This window comes from Monodelphis domestica, chromosome 5 (genome assembly GCF_027887165.1).
Source record: "Monodelphis domestica isolate mMonDom1 chromosome 5, mMonDom1.pri, whole genome shotgun sequence".
NCBI lineage: Eukaryota > Metazoa > Chordata > Mammalia > Didelphimorphia > Didelphidae > Monodelphis > Monodelphis domestica.
The window spans coordinates 10,966,798-10,983,296 of NC_077231.1; the positions used below are offsets into that span (position 1 = coordinate 10,966,798).

At 41.7% G+C, this 16,499-nt stretch overlaps 1 long non-coding RNA gene across 1 annotated transcript in view; it reads right to left on the reverse strand.

The window, feature by feature from the left end:
- Positions 1–719: 719 nt before the first annotated feature.
- Positions 720–16,499, reverse strand: part of LOC103098891 (uncharacterized) — a 124,486-nt gene continuing 108,706 nt past the window's right edge. The window contains exons 3-4 of the long non-coding RNA XR_472194.2: positions 6,303–6,557; positions 720–2,392 (exon numbers count right to left, since the gene is read on the reverse strand). This is a non-coding gene — a long non-coding RNA (uncharacterized LOC103098891). The remainder of the gene's footprint in view (positions 2,393–6,302; positions 6,558–16,499) is intronic.

Here is a 16,499-nt window from a genome sequence, read left to right on the forward strand (position 1 = left end):
GTGTTGGATGCCCTGAAACTGGCCCAGGTTACTTTCAAGGTACATCCTTTGGAGCAACCCCTTTGCCAGCCTTGAGGTTTCTGTCCTTTAAGAAGCTCTAAGGGCTCCTGAAGCAGGAACCTTTGGTGAAACTCAGATGGAAGGACCCAGCCAGGGGGTTACAGGCTCCCCCTGTCTCTCTCTGTTTCCCTGCCATCCATGTTGGGCACCCCCGAGACTGGCTCAGGTTGCTTTCAAGATCTGCCCTTCAGAACAGCCGGCCCTGAGGCCCTTTTGCCAGCCCTGAGGTTCCCCCTCCTGCCACAGGCTCAGCACTCTGGTTTGAGGGGGATGAGTCCTGGGACCTTCCTTCTGCCTTCTCCTTAGATCCGAGTGATCTAGGATTATGGTTTTTTTTTTGGGGGGGGGTGTACCTTTTGATCCTAGTCCAGAAGGAGGGTTCCCCAGCTCTGTCCTGTTGTTCAGTTTGAATTTCGGTGCCCTAGGAGCATTCAGTTTGTGATTGGTAAGGAAGGGTTTTCAGAGGTCTGAACTTTTGCTGCCTCTAAGCCGCCATCTTGACCAGAAGTCCCATCCTTAATTTTTTAAGAGAACTGATGACATCTTGGGCTGATGTCTTGCCTTGACCATGAGTTGGATTTAAATGAGGCAGAGGGGTGCAACATCCTCAGCCTGGACACTCATTAAAGCTCAACTCAAATGATGCTTCACTCCTAAAAGCTTCCTCAATGCCACCAGAAGAACATTAACTTCCCCTCTCCCTTGATGCTTTTACCAACATTTTGTGGTACAGTAGCCATATGTGTTCATGTTTTATCTATTCAACTAAGAAAGTCATGTGCTAAAGTGAATAAGATGCCCAAAGACATGGATCCTATTAATCCTTAACTCTATGTGGCCATGAGGAAGTTCTTTTACCTCTTTAGGATTTGGTTTCGTCATCTGTAAAATCAGGGCATGAAATTAAAAGGTTTCTGAGGTTTCTTCCACATTGAATCTTCTGGATGACAGTAACATACATGAAGGCAAGACTAATATTTTAATCATTTGGGGGGGCAAAATTTTTAAGAAAAATATTGATAAGGTCAAAATTGTACTGACTCAAGACAACAATGATGGTTTATATAATTTGTAACACTTCATTATATAACAGTATTTGAAGGAACTAGGGATGTTTGGTCTTGAGGAGAGAAGATTCAGGAGATAGTTAAGGGGAGGGGAAGTTGATACAGTTGTTTTATTTTTTAAATAAAAAGTTATTATGAGGAATAAAGGCTATATTTATTTTGCTTATCTCCACATGATCAGATTAGAGAGGAAAATTCCAGAAGAGAGACAGGCTAGACTTAGAGATTCAGTCCCTAAGAACTGAAGCTGTTCTACAATGGAATGGTTTGCCTAGGGAGGTAGTAAATTGTTCTTGAGGGATCTTCAGTGACCACATGCCTTGAATGTGGAAGAAGATCTTCCCTCTGAAGTCCTTTCTTGGCTTGGGAGATTTTGTTATTCTGTAATTGCATCTGCCCTTGTGTTGACTGAGCTCAGGACCCTTCATGAAAAGCATTAGGTGTTTAATAAAGATTTTTCTAACTGAATTTAACTGAATCAAGCACTTTCTGGCACCAAATATTTGTAAGTGAAAACCATCAATTATTTAAAATCTGAATATAAAGGAAACAATGTTTAGAATGTCCTTAAAAGTCAGAGACACATCTTCCTGTAACTCTTTCCCCTCAGCTAACCTTGCAGTAAATAAATTGCCTGGGATGAGTTCGCCTCCTCATTCTTATTTATAGTGTGGAGACAAACAGTAAAGGGAGTAGTCACTCAAAAAAGCCTTTTCCCCTAGTGAGACCAGGAAAATACCCAGGTTTTCACATGTCACAGTATCAGGATCATGGTTACCTCCCCTTCACCTTGTCAAAAGTGTAGATGAAGGCTTCAGGAAGCCAGATTTGGCATCTCTCCCAGGCGGGTCAGTTATTGAAACCTCTAACAGGTGGCCAGCTCAAAGCTGGGCTGCTGAATGTTTGCTCCCCCATAGTTGGCAATTAAAGGAGAATGAGATTTTAGGGGCCCCTGACATCTTCCCGCTGATGCCTAATTTGACAGCTTTGACACAGAAGGGAATTTTCTTGCCTCTATCTTCAGAGTCCAAGCACAGCTTTCAGAGAATGAGACAATGGAATTTTTTGCTGGTTCATTGTAGACTGAACTCCAGCTGGTGAGGGACACCCATGGTTTAATCTAAAGAATTTACATGGGAATGAGAAGACTGCAGGGAAGGTAGGAGCCAATTTTTTCTGACAGCCAAGGCACTGATGTAGGAGTCCCTGTCAATCAGTTTCATAATTTTTTAGGCAAGGCTTTTGAGTTTTCCTTTATAACTGGTCTGAAATGGAAAAAGGGACAACATGAGAATTAATATTTAGCATTTTAATAGTTACAAAAAATTGCCATAAGACTAGCTATGATGAGAAATATATGTCACACTCAGACTAAGAACCCATGTCACTAAAATGTACATCTTGAAGTCACATGTTCAAAATCTCTTAAGCAAAGGAACCAATGGAGACAGAAGAGAAAATGGCATCTGAGGATTAGCCTTGTAAATTGACCCAAGTGATCACTGTAACTCTCACAAAACCTTCCACCAAGTCAAAGAAGAGGTTGTAATACCCTGGAATAATGAAAACCCAAACTGATGCTATATATTATTTAGTCTTCCTGCTCAAAGAGTCCTCTGTAATGTGTTGCATCTTACTCATGGCCCAGATTTGTTTCTCTATTGCACTTCTTCCCAATACTAGCAACTCACTAAAGTATTGCATTTCTTGACAAGGTACAAACTCATCATGTCCTGTGCACTTGTGATCCTATTGCCAGGCTTCTATTTTGGTCTCTCTTCTGGTCTCATGTAGTAATCCTTGCCTACAAAGTGCTCACAGACTAATGGGTTGGGAGACAGGACTTTTCCAAAGCAACCAACTTAGTGAGAAACCTTTCAGATTTCCCTTGGACTCCCGGAATCCATACCCTGGGGTTCCAGCACACAGTTGACATTGATATTATTTAAGCAGCACAGCATCCTTGAAGGGCACAGCTAACGTCAATAGGCATCAGTGAGGGCCAACAAGAGGGTGACAATCTGTGCAACACCAACCAAATTACAGATCTTGAAAGATTTAAGTATACATTTATTGGATCTCGTGTCTCCTGGCTCTTGTCTCTTGTCAGTTCCCTAAGAGTTGGGGTAGTGCCTGGACGAAATTCTTTGTCCCCTCCCAGACTGATCCCCCAGTCATGTATTCAATAGTTGCTGAAGAAGGGTTTAGCACCTGATGAATTCAGGGAATTGGAAGATTTGGCTAAACTGATGCTGAGGAAATTAAAATGAATATAGAATGATTTCTATAATGACTACAACAAAATAAATGAAAGAATCTTGAAAAGAAAGCCTAACTCTGCTTAGCTGAAAAATCAGTAAAGGTCTCAGGGAATAGACAATGGAACTCACCTTGCACCTCCTGGCAGCTCCGGAAGAATATAGTATATAAACTGTCAAATGTTATAGTCATGTTATAGTCAACCATGGACAAAAATAATCAGGGAAATGATTTTCAACCAAATATGTTGGTTATGTTTTTTATGGGCTGGGGGGGCAGTTCAATTTAGGGAGACAAGATTATATGCATTCGTGTTGATAACATAAAGACAAAAGACATCTATAGATCATATTAAAGAAATGTTTGCTATACTGAAATTTATTGTATATTCCCACTCGAGGAGGCTCAAAACTTGAACGATTCACTGACTTATTCATCTCTTTGACTTCCCATATTCAATTACCTATTATATATTGTGTATTTTCCTTTAACATTTTTTTCACTTCCAACCTTTATCTTTCCCTAAAGAGACTACCCTCATGATTAAATTACAGCCATAGCCTTCCACCTGACCTGCTTTCCTTCCTTTTGCCTCTTCATTCCATCTTCTTTGTTCAAGATCTTCAAATTTTACTTTAATAACTCCTCTGTTTACTATCCTATGATGATTGGCTATTTCCTGCCTCATCAAGTCCAAGTTCTGTCCAAAAGTTAAATGAGCAATCTTATAAGCAAAATAGTCTCACCATGTTGAAGGTCTTTAAGCAGAGGCTGAATGACCTTGTTTGGAATGTTGCCAAAGGGTTCTTGTTCTGCTATGGGTTGGACTAGATATGGATGTAGGTTGTAGAGAAAGCTATGGTAGCCTTGGCAGACAATGAGTTCATCATCCATGAAGTAATCGAGGAAAGGCTGATGGGTTGACTGTTGGGGTGGAAGATGGGGGGTTTCTTGGTCAAGAAGGGTTGAATGAAATGAGCTCAGTGGTCTTTCCTAACCCTACAGTGTCTACTAGTCTATGGTCAGTGTCATTCTTTCGTCAAGTATATGATCGACACCAATGATTTAAACAAACAAAAATTCCTGCAAAGTAATTAACCTTTAGAAAACAGTCCCCAATCAATCAAGTGTTTTATAGTTTCATTAGAGATGGGGCCCAGCTCAACCAAGAGATCTTGGCATTCCTGTGTATTGATTTAAAGGGCCGTTTATGACTGCCTGCTCATTAGCCGCTCAAGGTGCTGAGCCGAGAGAAGGTTAATCCCTTTTTATAATTAAACCACATTAGGATACTGAAAGATAACACAGAAGCTCCATGGCCCAATGTGATCAATTGGAAGCCTCCTAAAATGTTATCACCTTTTCGCGGCATCCTGGCTGCTCTCCCTTTTGGCCTCCTTTTGACTTACCTGCCTACTTATTGAGTTCTCTAAGGAGGTGGCTTTTTGAAAATCATTTCCGCCTAATCAGCCTGAAAATTAAAACTTTTCAGCACACGTTTACTGACAGGTTGTCTTCAGGCAAATCACCTGCACTTTGAAAGGATTTTCCCTAGAGGAGGACACAAGTCCAGGATGGTGGAGAGAATGACATTCTTTGAATTAGAACACCCGACTTTGAATCCCAGTCCTGCCATTCACTGTGTAGCCTTCCCCAAGTCATCTTCCCTCTCTGGTTCATTCCTTTGAAAAATGATGAAGGTGGACTCAACAGCCTCCGATATGCATTCCAGCTCTGATAGTCCTGGAATCTAGAGGGGTTTGAGGCTTCTACTGTCTTCATGAACCATAAGCTCCTCAGACTGTGGTGAAATTGGATTTCCATGCCGGGGTGTGCTGAGAAATGTTTAACAACTGACTCTCTTAAAATGCAGGATATTTTCAAGTTGAACCTGAATGATTAACATTTTCTCCATCATTTTTTTTTTAAACCCTTACCTTCCATCTTGGAGTCAATACTGTGTATTGGCTCCAAGGCAGAAGAGTGGTAAGGGCTAGGCAATGGGGGTCAAGTGACTTGCCCAGGGTCACACAGCCAGGAAGTGTCTGAGGCCGGATTTGAACCTAGGACCTCCCATCTCTAGGCTTGGCTCTCAATCCACTAAGCTACCCAGCTGTCCCCTCTCCATCATTTTCTTAAGTCTGGACAACCAACAGAACAATAAATCAGGTCTCAGTTTATACCATTGGATGATTCTCAAGATGCAAATATTCACACACAAAATTTAACAATCAGTTCTGCTAAATTACAAGAACTGACGCTGGCCCAGCCCTATGTCTATGATTCCCTCATCCCCATTCTCTCCATGCTCCTTTCAGAGGGTTTATACAGTGAAGATACAGTAGTGTGCCTTGGAAATGGGTTGAAAATCATTGCTCTGGCACAGACTACCTGAATAATGGTTTTCCCCTTCCCCTGTGTATCCATATCAAGGAAGTTGCCCAGGCAGATCAATTCTGCCTCCATAAAATTTCTGCTTCAATGTCCTTCCCTCCACCTTCCTCATCAGGACTATTGCAAGAGCTTCCTCGCTGGCCAGCCACTCTCTCCCTTCAGATCCAGCCTACGTGCAGCTTGCAAAATTATCTGTTTCCTCTATACATCAGACTCTTGCCACGCAAGAGCTTAGAGTGGCCCCTCATTGTCTCCAGGATGGCATGCCGGCTCCACGACCCACTGCTTAAACTCTCTGGCTCCAGTGTAGCTCGATGTGGTGGTTGCGAGCTTCATTTTGCATTAGTCATTTTCATAGCCTCATTTTTCCACACCAAATTGGATGACGAGCTATTTCTCAACTTAAAGAGCCTACATTTGGGGCCCTGGTAGACACAGACAAATGAACAGTTATGAATTGGGGTTGCTGAATCTGGTTCCTGCTAAAGGCGAGATAGAGACCGGCACTGCAAAATGACTCACTTGGCATTTTCTGTTAGGTGAAGAACTCATTTGTTCTTGTCCTGATTTCATTTGGAGCCTGACTTAGTCCTGTGACTTGGGTTCAAAGCCCAGTTCTGCTAAATTCTGCCTGGGCAATCCACTTACTCTCCGGACCTTCATTTTCAGGGTTCTTTCCAGTTTCAGATCAAAGATCCTCTGATCATCTGCATGGCAACCAGGGGGCTTTGGGAAGTCCAAATCACCAGCATGGAATTTGAGAACTAGAGCCACAGCCTGTAAGAGAGTAGAAGCAAGATGAAAAGAATTATTTTGGGGGTCTGAGATCCCAGACCTGGGTCTGACGGGAATGGGCATCTTGGCACAGACACTTCATCAGCTCTAGTCTATAGCCTCTCACCTGTGTGGTGGCCTGCGGCCCTTGGCTATGCAAGTGGCTAGGCATTACTAGGCAATGGTATTATACAACAACAAAGGGAGCCTTCTCCCAATCTGGGAGAGTTGGTTTTTTTTCTAGCCACTGTACCATAAAAAATGGCAATGGAGGATAACATCTGACCCTGAATACATTTCCAGAAAATGGTAGCAGAATGCAGTTTGACAGCCGTAAAACGAGAGGAAATTCTGAGCAGAGACAATATGGCAGAAAACAGATTGGAGAGCCAACACAAAGATATATCGACCAACAGAAATGACTTACTCATCACCACCACCTCTTCTGAACCCATCTCTCTTCTGATTAACATATGCATTTCTATTTGAATTGGCTTGTAGAGAGCAAGTTTGCTCTTGATGGTGGTGGGAGTGATGTCCATGGCAGTGGGAGTAGGAGTGGGAGAATTATATTAACAACAGGTCAGTCCATCGGTATGAGAATGTGAAAAAGTGTCCCTGATCACCCCACTTCTGCATCACACCCCATGCAGCTACCTTGTTTCCCACTAGAACAGGTCTTTCTAAGCGCACAGAAGACTCAGTAAATGATTGCCAATTGAATGAGTGAGGAAGGGTGAATCATCCAAAGCTGGGCCTAAGGGATCATCTGACCTAATAATGGGAAAGAAGCCTTCCTCTCTCACAGAGATTATTTTTTTCTTGGTAAATAGAAGAAAAAGTCCTTCCACCTCTTCCCATATTGAATTCCTATCCAACTATAATTATTATCATTATCACCAATAATAATAATTATCTTGCTTTTATATAGCTCTTTAATGTTTGCCTGTTGCTTTACATGTTTTATCTTTTAATCTTCATAATAACTCTGGGAGGTAGTGCTATTATTATCCATTTTTTTAAAGATAAGGAAATGGAAAATGGACAGAAACATTAAATGACTAGCCCAGAGTCACACAGCTAGTAAAGTGTCTGAGTCAGGATTCAAGCCTAGATCTGCCCTTCTCAAAGTCCAACACTCTATCCATTGTACCAAACCGTTAAATTGTTAAAGTCAAATGTCATCCCCATTAAGAAGCCGTACCTGATCTTCCCTGTCTGCTCACAAGAGTTGAAAACTGTCTGACCTCAAGCCACACTTTTCTTGTGCCTCCTTGGACACTTGTCAAGCAATACTATGCATTATGGCATCTTGCCTCTCTCTTAGACTATGAATTCAATGTGGACAGAATCCATGTTGGAGATGAACTTTCATCTCTAGAACTGAACAGTCAGTAACTAATAAATGTTTATTGTCTTTCATCTATCTTTGGCAGCTCCGTGGTACAGGAGATAGAGCCATGGACCAGAAGTTAGAAGACCTCACATTCACCCTGAGGAAGTCACTTGATCTCTGGTTTCCTCAGTTTCTTTGATTGGGAATGAGAGAATTAGAGATGATAATAGCATCTGTCTCCCAGGGTTGTTGAGAGGATAAAATGAGTTATTTCAAAATATTCTGCAAACTTCAAAGTACTATATAAGAGCTAGCTATTGTTTTAGTTACTTTTATTATTAATATTATTGTTATAATGGATTGTGCAAACCAGAAGCCTGAGGCCAGCAGATGACTTTGCAGTCCTAGCAGATAGCATACATAGTTAACATTCATATCTTGGCATCTCAGCAGAGATCAGTCCCTTAAAATACCTGAAAATGTAATATTCAAAGACACTTAACGTTAAAGTATGTTCAATAAAACCAGTGGAGAATATACAGCCTTTCTAGACATAATCTTCATCAGACAGTGAAATTAAATTAGATTTCCTTGATAACCAGCTTCTGTAAGTCTGCCCTGGGAGTGTGCACAGGAGTGTTATGAGCTTAGAGATTAGAGGGAGAATCATTTGGTGACGGGGCTACCAGCAGAATATCAGGGCTGGATTTGGGTCCCTGGATCACCAGACTGAGCAGATGAATCCACTATAGAGACCAGCCAGAGAGCAAAAGTCAAAGGCTTGCTTTGACTGAAGTATCAAATTTAGGAAACCATTTTGCTCTTTTCTTTTTAGGTCATGCCTCAAGGGGTAATGCACCAACCTCCAGACATGCCCTCTGAAGTCTTTTGTTTGCCAGGTTGCAGAAAGCCCACTAGACCTCAACTCAAAAGAGCTAAGCTCACATCAGAGGCTGATGATGCTTATGTACCAGCTGCAAAGCATTAAGAAAGTCAGGATCCAGAGGAGGTGGGAACTCTAGAATCATCTCAGCCAACCCTCCATCTCAATCGATAAACAAGTATTTATTACACACATAGTATATGCCCCTACCACTAAGCCTAACTTGTCAAGCACACTGCAGGGTTTCAATAAATGATGGCTTAGAGAAAGAATAGAATCACCATCGTCATCATCATCATTATCAGCTAAAGGTGACAGAGACTTATAAAGGAGAAGGAGCCAAGTCAGAGTCAGGACTCCAAATTCCTCAGTATTCTCTGAATCCAATCCCAGTGCTCTCTAAGAGGCAGCCTGATGGAGTGGTCAGAGAGCTGGCATGAGAGTGAGGAATACCTGAGTTCCAGTGCTGCCTTTTACATTTACCTGCTGTGTATCCAAGAACAAGTCATTTTCCATTCTCTGAGCCTCAATTTCTTTGAGACTCACCTTCCTTGAACTAATGTGGCTTCCAATGAGACTCTTAAGAAATTATAGATGCTTCTGTTTGTTTCCTTGTTTTAACTATTCCTGGGATTTTGTCAGTGTTGGGAACTCCTCCTTATCTTATCTCCACTTCTTGGCTTTCCTAGCTTCCTGCAAGCCTGAATGCAAATTCCACCTTCTTTTGGAAGCTTTTCCCAACCTCTCAATTTTCATGGCTCCTGTTTGTACTTTGTATATAATTCTTTGCTTGCTGTCTTCCCCATTAGGTTAGGTTGTGAGCTCCTGGAGGGCAGGGACTGTCTTTTCCCTTTTTTATTTTATCCTCAGTGTTTAGCAGACTGACTCACATGAAGTAGATACCAAATATCAATAAGCATTATTAATAATGAATTAATATTCAATGTTTATTGACTGATTGACCCATTGAAATCTGACTTTTACTAATTTTGTCTCCCACTCCAACCACTGTTTTCTTCTATTTTCATCAAGTCCTAGAGAAGCTCCAATCCATCCTTCTGTCCTTGGACTCTCTCCTTGGATACAGTTCCCTTGTCATTATTTATTTTTTCTCATATTTTAATAGGATAGATAGCTGAGAGTAGTGACCAGTTTGCTAGACTTGAATTCCGAAAGACTTGGCTTCAATCATGTCTCTGACTCTTAGTAGCTGAATATGACTAAGGGAAAATAGCTTCATTTCTCTGTGTCTTAGTCAACATTCTAAGGGATGTCTACTAAGTTAATAAAGGTACTTGGCTGGGAACCTGCTTTGGAAGTAAATTGAAGGACTACTTGTTGGGAAGGATGGTGAAGATATGGGATTTGCCATCTTGATAGGGAACAAACCAGATGACTTTCTTGATTGAAGATACTATGACTTTTTTTTATCCATAGAACCTCTTAATATTTATCAAGAAGTGAAGTACAAAGTCTCAATTTCCTCATTTTTTCCTATTTTATGTCAGGAGAAAACAATTTCTAAAGAAATCACAGTCAATAACTAATAGAATTGTCCAAGGTCTGAGATAAGCTCAACCTCATAGGCATATATTCTGTCTGTTGGTAATGATGACAATCTGTAAATAGATCCTGGAAATCTGTCCTCCCAAAAAGAAGAGGGGAAATATTCATTTCTGAAGCCTCTAATCTGCCCTGTTTGAGTTCTCAGAACATCTACTGGGTAACTGCTGATGAGAACTTCTCAGAAGAATTTGGATCCGCTTTCTCATAGCTCTGCCAAAACTTGCAAAGAATGACTTGCATTAACTTGACAAGAGACAAGCTGAGAGCCCACTGAAAGAAAGGACGCAGCACTCTTTGTTCTGTCTCTTCTCTGTAGGATGAATAAGTTAGGCTTCTCAAGAGTGATGTCATGGTACAGTGCACAGAATACTAAGCCCTGAAATTCCAGAAGCCAAGTTTGAGTCTAGACTCTGGTACTGGGATGCAAAACCAAAAGAAGTCCCTATCGTCAAAGGGCTTACATTCTACTAAGAAACTGAGGTGAAGGGTTACATGATAAGTCAAAATAAATTGGGAAATCATGGAGCCAAGAGAGAAATAAGCCAGGGGAAAAGGTCCTAGAAAACTCACTTGAGGAGAGAGAAAAGATAACTAAAGAGATTGACAATCAGGACATGCTATTTGAGTCAAGACCTAAGGGGAAAAAATCTGAAAGGCAGTGATGAAAAGAATGTAGAGGGATTTAGAAATATAGTGAAGAGGGTAGTTAAATAGAAGTTAAGAAGTCCAGGGTTCAGATCCCACCTCAAAAAGTTACTATTCGTGTGACTCCAATCAAGTTATTTAAACTCCCAGCCTCAGTTTCTTAATCTGCAAAATTAAGGATTAAATTGTATGGCTTCTAAGGTTTCTTCCAGTTCAAAATCTATAATTCTGTGACCCTAAGAAAACTTATGTGTACAACAAGGCAAGTCATGTTCCAAGTCCCCCCTTCCCCCCCAGCCTCTGACCAGTTGCTCTACCTCCCATCCTAGAACCAGACACTCATGTCTGGGGAGAATTCCCATATCTAGCCAGGCCTACCTCTAATTAAGTGTTCAATAGCCATTTTCCTGCCATGTTTTTCAAGTCTTTCTCTAGGAAAATCAGCACTAATATTGCTGTCAGAAAAATGTGCAAATCAATTAACCTATGATTCCTCTCCATCCCTAGGATTTTCTAAATCAAAACACTACTCCATTGACCACATCTCCACCTATGCAGTTTCTTCACTAACATTTTTAAACTATAAGTTCCTAGAAGGCAGGCCATCTTGCTTCTTGTATTTATATCCTGAGCACTTTGTATGGTGTCTCAAAAATAAGAAGCACTTAAAAATTATTCTCATTCATTCATTCATTCATTATATACATTCATTCAGTTCTGACTCAGCTAGTAGCCCAGTATTGCTGGAACATAAAGGACATATATTGTATCTGTGTGAGTTAAGTTGGGAAAGGGAAAAGGCTGTGAAGCAAATTATAGAAGATTTTCAATGCTTGTTTGAAGACTTTGTACTTATAATATTCATAAAAGCTCCAGGAGGCAAATGCTAGCCATACTAGCTCCTGTTTGCCTTACACAGCAAAATGTTCAGTTCTGGGAACTGAATTTTGTGAAGGGAAGTGACCAAAGGGTTGTGTACAAATGTGGGAAATCAGAATGTAACATGACTTGAAATCACAAAATTAAGAGGATGGGTAGAGGAACTAATTGGTGGTCTTTACTCTGACCAATTGATGGTCTTCTCATATGGCACTTCATCTCTTGACCTTGTAGCTTGGCACAGCCATCCCTCCTCACTTCTACCCCTGGCTTCTTTCAAAACCCAGCTCAAATCTGACTTCTATAGATGCTTCCTTCCTGCCACTATACATTGCTTTCTCTTTGAGATTTCCTTGCATCTACCCTGCATGACTAGGTTGTCTGCCATCTGGGAGCCTTTTCAATGTGAGTATACATAATCTGGCAAATGAGGACAACAATTCTATCCTTTTCTTGCCTACCTCTCATAGGACATTTGCATTTCAAATATAATAATACCTGTGAAATGGAGTTGAAAATGGCTATACCAGGGCAAGGGACTGTTATTAAGGTGAACTCCAGTGCCTCCAAATATCAGTGATTCTGTCAATAGCAAGTCAGAGAATCTCTCAGGTGGATCAGACCTCAGAGACTAACTTGGTCAGAATGGACCTAAATAGGCATTCTCTCTACAATATACCCAATAGGAGACCATATTGCTTCTGCTAGAAAATCCCCAGTGAAAAATATTTCATTACCTCCTGAGGAAGCATCTTCTACTGGTCACATGAAGCTTTTCCTTGATTGAATTCTAAATTTGCCTTTTTGCAAATTGTACCCACTACTCTTCTATCTGCCCTCTAGGACCAAGATGACCAAGTTCTAGGATGCTGAATAGGCTGGAAGGGATCTTGGAAGACATTGAGTTCAACCTCCTTATTACCTAGAAGAGGATTCTGAAGCTCTGGACATTCATTGATGTGCCCAAGGACACACAGGTAGTAAGTGGCAGGTGGAATTTTGACTCAAGACCTTTGACTCCACAGTGAAGGTTAGAGGTCAATGTCTCTTCAATATGACAGCATTCTCACGCTGAAAGATAATTCCACCATGGCGGTCTTCTTACCTTGGGAGATTCTCCTGTTGCCTCTTCCTCCAATAGGTGGCCTTCCAAAAGAAGTCTACTCAGCAGTCATGTTCATTCTTTCATTCTCCATGCTCTGAGCCTAACTCTGGAATTCACCAGGCACCCAGCACCATCTTTATGTGTTGTCTTCTCTGATTGGAGTGGAAACACCTTGAGAGCAGATTCTAGCATTCCTTTTGCTTATATTTTTGTAATCTTGGTGCTAATTGTAGTGCCTAAATAACATAAGCACATCGTAAATGCTTATTGACTTGTTGAAATGCTTATTAAAAGACCTTCACATGCTTCCAGCAAAGTCTTCACTTCTCCAGGTTAAACAAGGATGACTCGTTAGCTAGAGTTAGCTGAATTATAAGATTGTGGTTCTAATATAAACAGAGGAGGCATGATTGGCTTAAAGTTAAATATAATAAGTATTTTGTTGCATGTAAGGTGACTAAGGGACTTAGATGGAGCTGTCTAGCATGTAGTTGGCATTTGGGGAGCTCAGGAGCAAGATTAGGGCTGCATAAATTGACTATAGAGTCATCTGCAGAGAAATAATAACACTATATGTATGTGAATATATATATATATACATACTATATCTATCTATCTATATATATATATATATATACATATATATTATTAAAGGAGAGAATCAAGAGAAGACAAGAGTGTCCAAGACAGAGCCTTGGGTAATACCTGTATCTACAGAAATTTATAAAAATTAAAGTGACCTAGAAGCATATACAAATGTTCTTACCTGCATCACCATTTCCTACATCTGTGCTTACATAGCCTGAGAGTTCCATGATAGCAAGATTGGAGTCCTGGAGGAATTCCATGTGAACTGGCAAGACCTCCAGGAATTGATGCATAGTGAAAGGAGCAGAACCAGGAGAATATTGTACACAGAGACTGATACATTATGGGACAATTGAATTTTTCCACTAGCAGCAATGCAATGATTCAGGACAATCCAGTGGGACTTATGAGAAAGAACATTCTCCACATCCAGAGAAAGAACTGTGGGAGTAGAACTGTAGAAGAATAACATATGATTGGTCACATGGTCCGATGAGTGTATGATTGAGGATGTTGACTTTAAATGATCACTCTATTTCAAATATGAATAATATGAAAATAGGTTTTGAGCAATGGTACATATATAACCCAATGGAATTGCTCATCAGCTCTGGGAGGGGAAAGGGAAGAGGGGAGGGAAAGAATATGAATCATGTAACCATAAAAATGGTCTTAATTAATTAAAAATAAAATAAAATAATAGGAGAAAGAAAGAAAAAAGATTGGGGTCCTAGGAACTGTGGAGTCCAAGTGCTAAGTACTCTACAACTGCTAAATGAATGATTGAATAAATCAATGAATCATCACTAGGGGATCTCGAGCAATGTTGCCTCTTTCTTAATCCTTATTCTCCTACTTGAACTAAAATAAGTGTTGTTGTTTTTGTTTTGTTTTTTTCACTTGAACTATTCCCCATTACAGAGAAATGAGTCGAGCTCAGTCCCAATAAGCAGGATTATAAAAGTCCAAACTGCTTCTATGCAGGCACTTCACCAGCTGCAGGAATTGAATGTGCACTGCATTCTCTGGGCCTCAAGACAGGATCTATCAGAATGCATGGGACATAGGTGAAGATGGAAGATCATTGAGCTGGGTTTTTATGGCCCCAGAGCAGGGATAGCCGTGGATCTGATAGAGTTCAAGCAATGGGCTGACAATCACCAGCGAAACATGACTCAGCCATTGTGAATTGGAGAATGAAGATTACCTCATTCTACAGAACACTGAGTTTTGCTCATCATTTAAAAAAAAAAATAAGAGGAAAGAAGAATCCCAGGGCTGTGCCAAAGGGAAACTGGGCTTCAGTGAGTGAATTCCTCAAATCAACCCATAAAGTCTAAGTGCTCAGGAAATACTTGGATGGGAAGTCAGAAGATTTGATTCTGAACAGCTCATGTTTCAGTTCCCCAAACACAGCCACTGACAAGCCTCTTGGAAAAGGTATCTTTCAAGGATGAGTACCCCTATCCCCTACAAACTTTGCAGAGGAGAAAATTGAAGCGGGGGGGGGGGTTACCTTATAAGATCAATTTATCCTAGCCCCATCATTTTATAGATGGGGAAACTGAGGCCCAGAGAGAAGAAAGCCTTAAGCTCACTGAACCATTTAACCCAAGTATCCTATCTCCAAGGAGAGAGCTCCTGCCACCACCCTACTCTGTTTCTTATTGAGGTTCAAATTCAACAGCGACTATTGACTAGCGGGGGGCTTTGAGCCCAGAAATCTGGGCTTCAGTTCCACCATGTGCAAAATGGAGATGAAATATCTTCCCCTCAGTTCCTCACTGAAGTATTATCTGGGCTAGTGTATTCCTAGCTCAGTTCTGTATATGACTTCCCCTAAAGAGGTTGCATGGTCAATGGGAGACAAGCTAGCACAAGTGAGGAACTTAGAGCCATGCATGCTCCAGAGCTTCAGTCCTGACTGTGCCATCCCATCCCTAGATGGGGGAAGTTTCTTCTCTTCCACAGACCTCAGCTTCACTATCAATAAACAAGGGTGGACTGGCCAGAGGATCTCTGCGGTCCCTACTGGCTCCAGGTTAATGAAGCAAGAAGAGGGCCAGGAGTGGCTGAGTCTACCTCCTATCTCAGACCCAGCTGTTCCCAGTTGTGGGACCCTGTATTAGACGTTTCACAGTTTCCTCGTCTGCAAAATGGGGGAGAAAATGCCTGGAGCACCTTCCTCTAGTGGCTTCTTAGGTTTAAAAAGGATAATGGATGGAAAGTGCTTTGCAAACCTCCAAGTGCTACATAAATGTCAGCCATTATTAAAGAAATCAATCAGTCCTCCAGGCATTGTCCCCACTCTGTAATCACTGACATTTAGAGAGTTGGAGAGGATTTGTGGAAGCCTTTCTGCCTCTGACCTGCTCTGGTTCCCCAGCATCCCTGGCATGGGGGAGCAACAGTGCCATGAACCCCCCTCTGCAGAGAAGCAGAGAAGATCCCTGAAAGGGAAGAGGCGCTCCAGAGGTGCCCAGGGAGGAGAGGGCTGAAGCAAGCCTCGGGCCAGGGGCTCTTCCCTGCAAGTCTGGGAATCCCCCCCCCTCCCCGAAGCCAGCCCTAGTTCTCTGCTAATGTGTAAACACTTCCCACCAAGAGAGCAATCCAATTCCCATCCACATCCCCAGCTGTTTGGTCAAACAGCCCATCCATGTGACTTGCCTAAAGTGCTCTTAGCTCCCAATGAAGGCTAGAGCAGAGGCTGCTGGCAGAGCCTCTCAGAGAGACGCCATCCTTCATTGCGTGCCCTCCAGAGCCTTGGATGAAGCCCAACAGCCCGGACCTGATAGGAAACTCTTCAGCCAGGGTCAGTCCCGTTCTAGTCCACTCCGTTCGATATGCATTGCCTGAGCTCTTCCTTGTGCATAGCGGATGCTGGCAATGGCACACATTTCAAGTACCATCTGGTCCTGCCCTCCTGGAGCTTGCAGTGGGGGG